Genomic DNA, 12,171 nt, shown 5'->3' with positions numbered 1-12,171 from the left:
GTCCTACAGACTAAAATCCTCCGGTTTATATAGACACCGGAGGGGGCTAGGGTTACACAAGGTCGGTTACAAAGGAGGAGATATACATATCCGTATTTCCTAGCCTGCCTTCCACGCCAAGTAGAGTCCCATCCGGACACGAGACGAAGTCTTAAATCTTGTATTTTCATAGTCCAATAGTCCGGCCAAAGGATATAGTCCGGCTGTCCGGAGACCCCCTAATCCAGGACTCCCTCAGTCGTCATCATCAACCATCCTCCATCACCAATTTCATGATGCTCAGCACCGTGCGTGAGTAATTCCGTCGTAGGCTTGCTGGACGGTGATGGGTTGGATGAGATTTATCATGTAATCGAGTTAGTTTTGTTAGGGTTTGATCCCTAGTATCCACTATTTTCTGAGATTGATGTTGCTATGACTTTGCTATGCTTAATGCTTGTCACTAGGGCCAGAGTGCCATGATTTCAGATCTGAGCTTATTATGTTTTCATGAATATTTGTGAGTTCTTGATCCTATCCTGCAAGTCTATAGTCACCTACTATGTGTTATGATCCGGCAACCCCGAAGTGACAATAATCGGGACCACTCCCGATGATGACCATAGTTTGAGGAGTTCATGTATTCACCATGTGTTAATGCTTTGGTATGGTACTCTATTAAAAGGAGGCCTTAATATCCCTTAGTTTCCGCTAGGACCCCGCTGCCATGGGAGGGTAGGACAAAAGATGTCATGCAAGTTCTTTTCCATAAGCACGTATGACAATATTCGCAATACATGCCTACATTACATTGATGAACTGGAGCTAGTTCTGTGTCACCCTAGGTTATAACTGTTACATGATGAACCACATCCGGCGTAATTCTCTATCACCGATCCATTGCCTACGAGCTTTCCACATATTGTTCTTCGCTTATTTACTTTTCCGTTGCTATTTTTATCATCACTATAAAATACCAAAAAATTACTTTTGCTACCGTTACCACTACTATCATATTACTTTGCTACTAAACACTTTGCTGTACATATTAACTTTCTAGGTGTGGTTGAATTGAGAACTCAGCTGCTAATACTTGATAATATTCTTTGGCTCCCCGTGTGTCGAATCAATAAATTTGGGTTGAATACACTACCCTCGAAAACGGTTGCGATCCCCTATACTTGTGGGTTATCAAGACTATTTTCTGGCGCCGTTGCCGGGGATCATAGCTCTATTCTTTGAGTCACTTGATATTTATATCTGCTGGTCACTATGAAGAACTTGAAAGACGTGAAAACAAAAATTTATCCCTCAACTACAAGGGAAGGTAAGGAACTGCCATCTAGCTCTACACTTGATTCACCTTATGTTTTGATTAATCTTGCGACACCTAAACCTGCTTCTGCTATTAATTCTGATATGTCGCATGTTATTGATGATGTCACTTCTGCTATGCATGATATTTATGATGAAACTACTTCTATGCTTGATACTACTGTGCCACTTGGTGAATTTCTTGATGAACAACTTGCTAGGGCTAGAGAGAATGAAATTATTGAAACTGATAATATTGTTGAAAGTGATGATGAAGGCTCTCCTAATAAATATGAATTGCATGTTGTTCCTGAGGGCTATGTTATGGATGAAGAAACTAAAAGAGACTTTCTTGCATGCAATGATAGAAGCGATCTTAAGAAATTATTAGCTAAGCTTAAACAAAAAACTTTGAATGCTAGAATGAAATATGATCCTGCTTATGCTACTTCACCTATCTTTGTTACTGATAAGGGTTATGAATTCTCTATTGATCCTGATATAATTACTTTGGTTGAATCTGATCCTTTTTATAGCTATGAATTTGAAACTGTTGTGGCACATCTTACTAAATTAAATGATATAGCCACCCTGTTCACTATGATGAGAGAACTCGCTACTTTTATATCCTGAAAATATTTCCATTCTCATTAAAGGGTGATGCTAAGATATGGTTTAATTCTCTTGATCCTGGTTGTGTGCGTAGTCTCCAGGATATGATTTATTACTTCTCTGCTAAATATTTCCCTGCTCATAAGAAACAAGCTGACTTAAGGGATATATATATAATTTTGTGCAAATTGAAGAAGAGAGTCTCCCACAAGCTTGGGGGAGGTTTCTCCAATTACTTAATGCTTTGCCTGATCATCCTCTTAAGAAAAACGAAATACTTGATATCTTTTATAATGGACTAACCGATGCTTCCGGAGACCACCTGGATATTTGTGTTGGTTCTGTTTTCAGGTAAAGACCACCAGATGAAGCTGAAATTCTATTAAATAATATGTTGACAAATGAAAATAATTGGACACTTCCTGAGCCAGCTCCTGAGCCAACTCCTGAGCCTATTCCTAAACCAACTTGGAAGAAAAGGGGTGTCCTATTTCTCAGTCCTGAAGATATGCAAGAGGTAAAGAAATCCATGAAAGAAAAGGGTATTAAAGCTGAAGATGTTAAGAATTTACCTCCTATTAAAGAAATACATGGTCTTAATTTACCGCCTGTTGAAGAAATATATGGTTTTAATCCATCACCTATTTAAGAAACACATGGTCTTGATAACCCGACACAGGTAGTAAAGGTAAATTCTCTCTATAGATATGATAAAGTTGAAATCCCTCCTACTAACTTTGCTAGCCAATGTTTGGATGAGTTTGATAGCTTTATGGTTAGGCAAGAAGACTTCAATGCTTACTTTGGTAGACAATTGAAACAAAATGCTTATATGATTGAACACTTGGGTGATTATACGTCTAGAGTTAAAGGTGAACTCAAACTCATTAGTAAACATGCCTCTATGGTTACCACTCAAGTAGAACAAGTACTTAAAGCTCAGAATGATTTGCTCAATGAATTGAATAGTAAGAAAAATGATAATGTTGTTAGAGTTATGACTAGAGGTGGTAAAATGACCCAGGAACCTTTGTATCCTGAGGGCCATCCTAAGAAAATTGAGCAAGATTCTCAGAGAAATAATATAGATGCACCTAGTCCTTATAAAAGGAAGAAAAAGAAAAATGATAGGACTTTGCATGCTTCTAGTGAACAGGTTATCGACACACCTGAGAATCCCAATGATATCTCTATTTCTGATGCTGAAACACAATCTGGTAATGAACAAGAAACTAGTGATAATGTTAATGATAATGTTCACGTTGATGCTCAACCTAGCAATGATAAGCTGTTGATCTTGATAACCCACAATCAAAGAATCAATGTTATGATAAAAGAAACTTTGTTGCTAGGAAACATGGTAAGGAAAGAGAGCCTTGGGTTCAAAAATCCATGCCTTTTTCTCCTAAGCCATCCAAGAAAAAGGATGATGAGGATTTTGAGCGCTTTGCTGAAATGATTAGACCTATTTTTTTGCGTATGCATTTGGCTGATATGCTTAAACGGAATCCTTATGCTAAGTACATGAAAGATATTGTTACTAATAAAAGAAAGATACCGGAAGCTGAAATTTCCACCATGCTTGCTAATTATACTTTTAAGGGTGGAATACCTAAGAAGCTAGGAGATCCAGGAGTACCAACTATACCATGCTCCATTAAAATAAACAATGTTAAAACTTCTTTATGTTATCTTGGAGCCGGTGTTAGTGTTATGCCTCTCTCTTTATATCGTAGACTTGATTTGAATAAGTTGACACCTACTGGAATATCTTTGCAAATGGCTGATAAATCAACTGCTATACCTGTCGGTATTTGTGAGGATGTGCCTGTTGTAGTTGCAAATGTTGCTATTTTAACAGACTTTGTTATTCTTGACATTCCTGAGGATGATAGTATGTCTATTATTCTTGGAAGACCTTTTTTGAATATTGTAGGGGCTGTTATTGATTGCAACAAAGGCAATGCTACTTTTCATGTTAATGGTAATGAGCATACGGCATACTTTCCGAGGAAACAACCTCAAGTCCACAGTATCAATTCTATTGGAAAAATTCCATCGATTATTTTTGGAGGCTTTGAATTTCCTCTTCCTACTGTCAAGAAGAAATATAATATTCTTATTATTGGGGATATGCATATCCCTGTTGAGGTAGCATAGTGTCATTCGAAATTTCTCCGATTTCATGTTACTCGAAATGAGTTTGTTAACAAGACTTGATCACCCTTGTTAGTGGATTCCTTTTGATGAGCATGAGATGGATGAAGTTAGAAAGCACAACCTTCTGTACCCTCTTTTTACTTTCTGTTATTTATTGTAAATAAAGCAAAAATAGTAATTTCTGTCTGTTTTCTGATTATCCGTGCAATATAAAAATGCCCCAAAAATAAAAAATTCTCCAAATGCCTTCCAATTTAATATGATTTTTTCTGGAATATTTGAGAATATCTGGCACTGAGAACACAGCATGGGGAGCAAGCACCTGGCCACGAGGGTCCATGGCGCGCCCACCCCCCTGGGCGCGCCCCGCTGCCTCGTGGGCACATGATTGCTCCCCTCCACTTATTCCTACACTCACACACTTCTTCTTCCTCGCAAAAAAATCACCAGCCAGCTCAAGCACGAGTTCTAGCTCATTTTGCTGCGATTTTCAATCTCCTTGCTCAAAGCACCTCTCACAAAACTGTTTTGGGGAATTGTTCCTTGGTATGTGACTCCTCCATTGGTCCAATTAGTTTTTGTTCTAGTGCTTTATTCATTACAAATTTGTGCAGCCTAGGTGACCATGTTCTTGAGCTTGCATGTCAAATTTATATGGTTCCAAGTAGTTCTAATGCATGATATAGGCTCTAGGCACTTGGAGGAGTAGTTGCTATCAATTTTGTTGAGTTTGGTTTACTTTTATTTGAAGTTACTAAAAATTTCAGAAATTTTTCAAAAGAAGAAATATGTTTAGGAAAATGTACCAAGGTGGTCCTTCAAGGAAGCAAGGTCCCAGGCTTGCAATGCGTGATGTTGATGATGAGCCACCAAGGGACGCTCTAGTGTGGCCTTGTGAATGGCCTTCAGAGGACTTCATGGATCGAGCAGGAATTAAGGAAGAATTTAACGCATATTTGCATAACGGTGATCTTGTGAGCTTCGAGGCAGAAAAGTGCCATCAGTACCACTATCTCACTAGTTCCTTTGTGAGGAGGTTTGAATTTTCATCATCACGCAATTCTCAAACTGTCCTGTTTGATCTTTATGAAAATTCTTATACTATGGACTTAGCGGATTTTAACACTTCTTGCAAACTTCCACAATGGGGTAGTACTAGTGAACCTCGCAAATCTGAGTTTAGAGATTTTCTTGCTAGTATAACTGTGGGGGAATCTCGAGATATAGCACAAACTACCATAGGGAGCATTCATTTTCCTGCTATACATTATTTCGCTCTCTTCATAGGTAGGTGCATAAATGGTAAAGATGAAGCATGTCATACGTGTGTCCCTGACATCAGTATTCTTAGGAGTGCTGTGTTAGGAGATAAGTCTTATAACTTGGGAGCCATTGTTGCACGTAGGTTGCATCATAATAGATTTAATGGAGATTTCTTTGGTGGAATTTATGCAACCCGTATAGCTAATTTTCTTGGTATAACCATACGTGAGGATGATATTGAGTTGCCTCCTTCTTATTTGGATTATGAGGCTATGGTTCGTCATCATTTTGTTGAGAGGAACGACCAGTTCCTCTAGTACCGACTAATCTTTGACAGACGACGCACCTATCACGTCGCTCTCCCTGCTTCTACTTTCTTTGACTTTCACGCAAAAGGGAGATATTTTATAACCAGAGAGGAGGCGGAAGAGTATAAGAGGAGGGCTGAGATAGCTCGCCTCCAAGCTGCAGGCCACGATGCAATGACTGCTGCATCTCAGTACGACCCCAACTACAACTTTGGATATCCACCAGGCCATCCGTGGCAATAAACCAACTTAGGCCAAATGCCTAAGCTTGGGGAGTATGTATTTCCCACCGACATTACATTTATGTTCACACACTCATTGCTAGATGTCGGTGCTCATACTTTTTCATTGTAATATCCATGCTAGTTTATTTCCTTTTTATGCTTTCTTCTTGTGTGTTTGATAATCCTTAAGAAAAAAACCAAAAAAATTAGTTGTAGCTTTTAGCTAGTTTTATTTTCTATGCTTGTAGTAGTAATTAAAAAGAAACCAAAAAAGATTTCATGTTCTTCTTTTGCTTGTTGGGAGCTTTCCGATATGTATCCGTCGTATCTACTTTTCCAAACACTTTTGCCCTTGTTTTCGACTCTAACTTGCATGATTTGAATGGAACTAACCCGGACTGACGCTGTTTTCAGCAGAATTGCCATGCTGTTATTTATGTGCAGAAACAAAAGTTCTCGGAATGACCTAAAACTCCACGGAGCGTATTTTTGGAAATAATAAAACATACTGGCAAAAGATCAAGGCCAGGGGGCCACACCCTAGCCTCGAGGGTGGGGGCGCGCCCCCTACCTCGTGGGCCCCCTGGAGCTCCTCCGACCTCAACTCCAACTCTATATATTTGTGTTCGGAGAGAAAAAAATAGATAAGAAGGATTCATCGCATTTTACGATACGGAGCCACTGCCAAGCCCTAAACTCTCTCGGGAGGGCTGACCCGGAGTCCGTTCGGGGCTCCGAAGAGGGGAATCCATCGCCATCATCATCATCAACCACCCTCCATCAGCAATTTCATGATGCTCACCATTGTGCGTGAGTAATTCCATTGTAGGCTTGCTGGACGGTGATGGTTTGGATGAGATTTATCATGTAATCGAGTTAGTTTTGTTAGGGTTTGATCCCTAGTATCCACTATGTTCTGATATTGATGTTGCTATGACTTTGCTATGCTTAATGCTTGTCACTAGGGCCCGAGTGCCATGATTTCAGATCTGAACCTATTATGTTTTCATGAATATATGTGAGTTCTTGATCCTATCTTGCAAGTCTATAGTCACCTACTATGTGTTATGATCCGGCAACCCCGAAGTGACAATAATCGGGACCACTTCCGGTGATGACCTTAGTTTGAGGAGTTCATGTATTCACTATGTGTTAATGCTTTGGTCTGGTACTCTATTAAAAGGAGTCCTTAATATCCCTTAGTTTCCGCTAGGACCCCGCTCCCACGGGAGGGTAGGACAAAAGATGTCATGCAAGTTTGATACGTCCATTTTGCATCATGCTTTTATATCGATATTTATTGCATTATGGGCTGTTATTACACATTATGTCACAATACTTATGCCTATTCTCTCTTATTTTACAAGGTTTACACAAAGAGGGAGAATGGCGGCAGCTGGGATTCTGGGCTGGAAAAGGAGCAAATATTAGAGATCTATTCTGCATAGTGATAACCCGCAAGTATAGGGGATCGCAATAGTTTTCAAGGGTAAAGTATTCAACCCAAATTTATTGATTCGACACAAGGGGAGCCAAAGAATACTCTCAAGTATTAGCAGCTGAGTTGTCAATTCAACCACACCTGGAAACTTAATATCTGCAGCAAAGTAATATGATAGTAGTGGTAACGGTAGCAAAAGGTAACAGTAGTAAAAGCAATGTTTTTGGTATTTTGTAGTGATGATAGCAATAGCAACGGGAAAGTAAATAAGCGAAGAACAATATATGGAAAGCTCGTAGGCAATGGATCGGTGATGGAGAATTATGCCGGATGCGGTTCATCATGTAACAGTCATAACCTAGGGTGACACAGAACTAGCTCCTGTTCGTTAATATAATGTAGGCATGTATTCCGAATATAGTCATACGTGCTTATGGAAAAGAACTTGCATAACATCTTTTGTCCTACCCTACCGTGGCAGTGGGGTCCTTACGAAAACTAAGGGATATTAAGGCCTCCTTTTAATAGAGAACCGGAACAAAGCATTAACACATAGTGAATACACACTAGTAGAAAACAGGGCTATGGTCCAGGCCGGGTCAGCCCATTAGTCCCGGTTCAGTCTAGAACCGGGACCAATGTGGGCATTGGTCCCAGTTCGTGAGCCCAGGGGGCCGGCCGGGCCACATGGGCCATTGGTCCCGGTTCGTCTGGACCTTTTGGTCCCGGTTGGTGGGACAAACCGGGACCAATGGGCCTCGCTCCTGGCCCATCACCATTGGTCCCGGTTGGTGGCTTGAACCTGGACCAAAGGCTCCCCTTTAGTCCCGGTTCATGCCACCAACCGGGACCAATGAGGTGCCTATATATACCCCCTCGCGCAAGAGCAGAGCAGAGTGCTTTGTTTTTTCTGGCCGAGGAGGAGAGGGCTTTGTGGTGCTCTAGCTCACCTCCTATGCACATGAGGTGTTCGATGGAATGCCCGAGCCACACTACTTAAGCTTTCTCCTCTCGAAGCTCGACCTCCAAGCTCCATTTTCCTCGAGATTTGTCTAGATTTAGCGGTCCGTCACGCCCCGTCCCCGTCTTCACCGCCGTCGATCACCCGCGCCGATCTCATCACCGACACCACCGTGGTGAGCCTCTTGTTCTTATCTTCTTTCTGAAAGGAAAAATATTCTTACTTGTATGTTTAGATAGATACTTGTATCATTTTCTTACATTTATTATTGCATCTTATATAGTGCGATGGTTTTGGTATCCGCCCCCGTCGGCCCTCGTCCTGTCTATGATTCGGATGTGGTATGTATATTATCTTTATAACTATTGGTTCATTTATTGTTTATGAAAATTATGCCGACCAACGTGACATAGATTTTATTTATCTAGGATGTATGTGAATCGGAAATGCCAACCGACCCTATTGTCGAGAGGTTAAATTTAGTTGAAGAAGAAAACAATTTGTTGAAGGAAAAAATAAAAAAAATTGAGGAGGAGAAGATGATATTGGAGTTGCATGTTGCGGATGTCGTCGATGATCACAAGATCAAGATGGATGCAATGCGCTTGAAGATTAGAAAGATTAGAAAATATGCCATTCATACCGAGGCTTGGTATCATTATGCCGTTGGATCAATTGTTACCTTGGTTGCGATTATGATCGCATTTGTTTTCGCATTGAAATGTTTTACATAGTTTCAATGTATGGTTTAATTAATTAGATGCTCTGGAGAGCTATATGTTGTTAGATGAGAACTATGTATGCACTTTGGTTTTAATGTGATGATGAACTTCTATTAATTTGGACACTTAATTATATATAATGCACGCAGATGAACCGGCAATGGATGTACGGTGACAGACACACCCGCGAGTACATTAAGGGCGTGCATGAGTTTCTCGATGCGGCTGAGGCAAACAAGCAGAATGGTTTTATGTGTTGTCCATGCACTGAATGTGGGAATACGAGGTCTTACTCTAACCGGAAAATCCTTCACTCCCACCTGCTTTACAAGGGTTTCATGCCACACTATAATGTTTGGACGAGGCACGGAGAAATAGGGGTTATGATGGAAGACGGCGAAGAAGAAGAGTACGATGACAACTATGTGCCCCCTGAATACGGTGATGCTGCAACGGGGGGAGCTGGTGAAGATCAAGAGGAACCAGACGATGTGCCCAATGATGCTGCCACGGGTGAAGCTGCTGAAGATCAAGAGGAACCAGACGATGTGCCCGATGATGATGATCTCCGCCGGGTCATTGTCGATGCAAGGACGCAATGCATTAGTCAAAAGGAGAAGCTGAAGTTCGATCGCATGTTAGAGGATCACAAAAAAGGGTTATACCCCAATTGCGAAGATGGCAACACAAAGCTCGGTACCGTACTGGAATTGCTGCAGTGGAAGGCAGAGAATGCTGTGGCTGACAAAGGATTTGAGAAGCTACTGAAAATATTGAAGAAGAAGCTTCCAAAGGATAACGAATTGCCCGACAGTACATACGCAGCAAAGAAGGTCGTATGCCCTCTAGGATTGGAGGTGGAGAAGATACATGCATGCCCTAATGACTGCATCCTCTACCGCGGTGCATACAAGGATCTGAACGCATGCCCGGTATGCGGTGCATTGCGGTATAAGATCAGACGAGATGACCCTGGTGATGTTGACGGCGAGCCCCTCAGGAAGAGGGTTCCTGCGAAGGTGATGTGGTATGCTCCTATAATACCACGGTTGAAACGTCTGTTCAGAAACGAAGAGCATGCCAAGTTGATGCGATGGCACAGTGAGAACCGAAAGAAAGATGGGAAGTTGAGAGCACCCGCTGACGGGTCGCAGTGGAGAAAAATCGAGAGAAAGTACTGGGATGAGTTTGCAAAGGACCCAAGGAATGTATGGTTTGCTTTAAGCGCGGATGGCATTAATCCTTTCGGGGAGCAGAGCAGCAATCACAGCACCTGGCCCGTGACTCTATGTATGTATAACCTTCCTCCTTGGATGTGCATGAAGCGGAAGTTCATTATGATGCCAGTTCTCATCCAAGGCCCTAAGCAACCCGGCAACGAAATTGATGTGTACCTAAGGCCATTAGTTGAAGAACTTTTACAGCTGTGGAATGGAAACGGTGTACGTACGTGGGATGAGCACAGACAGGAGGAATTTAACCTTAAGGCGTTGCTGTTCGTGACCATCAACGATTGGCCCGCTCTCAGTAACCTTTCAGGACAGACAAACAAAGGATACCACGCATGCACGCACTGTTTAGATGACACTGAAAGTATATACCTGGACAAATGCAGGAAGAATGTGTACCTGGGCCATCGTCGATTTCTTCCGACCAACCATCAATGTCGAAAGAAAGGCAAGCATTTCAAAGGCGAGGCAGATCACCGGAAGAAGCCCGCCATGCGCACCGGTGATCACGTGCTTGCTATGGTCAATGATTTACACTACGTAATCTTTGGAAAGGGTCCCGGTGGACTAGCTGTTCCGAATGACGCTGAGGGACACGCACCCATGTGGAAGAAGAAATCTATATTTTGGGACCTACCCTACTGGAAAGACCTAGAGGTCCGCTCCTCAATCGACGTGATGCACGTGACGAAGAACCTTTGCGTGAACCTGCTAGGCTTCTTGGGCGTGTATGGGAAGACAAAAGATACACCTGAGGCACGGGAGGACCTGCAACGTTTGCACGAAAAAGACGGCATGCCTCCGAAGCAGTATAAAGGTCCTGCCAGCTACGCTCTTACGAAAGAAGAGAAAGAAATCTTCTTTGAATGCCTGCTCAGTATGAAGGTCACGACTGGCTTCTCGTCGAATATAAAGGGAATAATAAATATGCCAGAGAAAAAGTTTCAGAACCTAAAGTCTCATGACTGCCACGTGATTATGACGCAACTGCTTCCGGTTGCATTGAGGGGGCTTCTACCGGAAAACGTCCGATTAGCCATTGTGAAGCTATGTGCATTCCTCAATGCAATCTCTCAGAAGGTGATCGATCCAGAAATCGTACCAAGGCTAAGGAGTGATGTGGCGCAATGTCTTGTCAGTTTCGAGCTGGTGTTCCCACCATCCTTCTTCAATATCATGACGCACGTCCTAGTTCATCTAGTCGACGAGATTGTCATCCTGGGGCCCGTATTTCTACACAATATGTTCCCCTTTGAGAGGTTCATGGGAGTCCTAAAGAAATATGTCCGTAACCGCGCTAGGCCAGAAGGAAGCATCTCCATGGGCCATCAAACAGAGGATGTTATCGGGTTTTGTGTTGACTTCATTCCTGGCCTTAACAAGATAGGTCTCCCTAAATCGCGGTATGAGGGGAGACTGACTGGAAAAGGCACTCTTGGAAGAGACTCAATAATATGCAGGGACGGATATTCTTGGTCTCAAGCACACTACACAGTTCTACAGAACTCTACCTTGGTGACCCCGTATGTCGATGAACACAAGAACAGTCTGCGCTCCAAACACCCGGAGCAGTGCGACGACTGGATTACATGTGAACACATCAGGACTTTCAGCAGTTGGTTGGAAACACGTCTCAGAGGTGACAACACTGTTTGTGATGAGTTGTACTTGTTGTCCAGGGGACCATCTTTGACTGTATTGACTTACAAAGGATACGAGATAAATGGGAATACATTTTACACGATCGCCCAAGATCAAAAGAGCACCAACCAAAACAGCGGTGTCCGCTTTGATGCAGCAACCGAGAGCGGAAAGGATACATATTATGGTTACATAGTGGACATATGGGAACTTGACTACGGACCTGATTTTAAGGTCCCTTTGTTTAAGTGCAAATGGGTCAATCTGTTAGGCGGCGGGGTACAGGTAGACCCACAGTACGGAATGACAACAGTGGA

Source organism: Triticum aestivum, chromosome 5A (assembly GCF_018294505.1).
Source record: "Triticum aestivum cultivar Chinese Spring chromosome 5A, IWGSC CS RefSeq v2.1, whole genome shotgun sequence".
Classification (NCBI taxonomy): Eukaryota; Viridiplantae; Streptophyta; class Magnoliopsida; order Poales; family Poaceae; genus Triticum; species Triticum aestivum.
Note: the sequence above shows the minus strand (reverse complement) of the source record.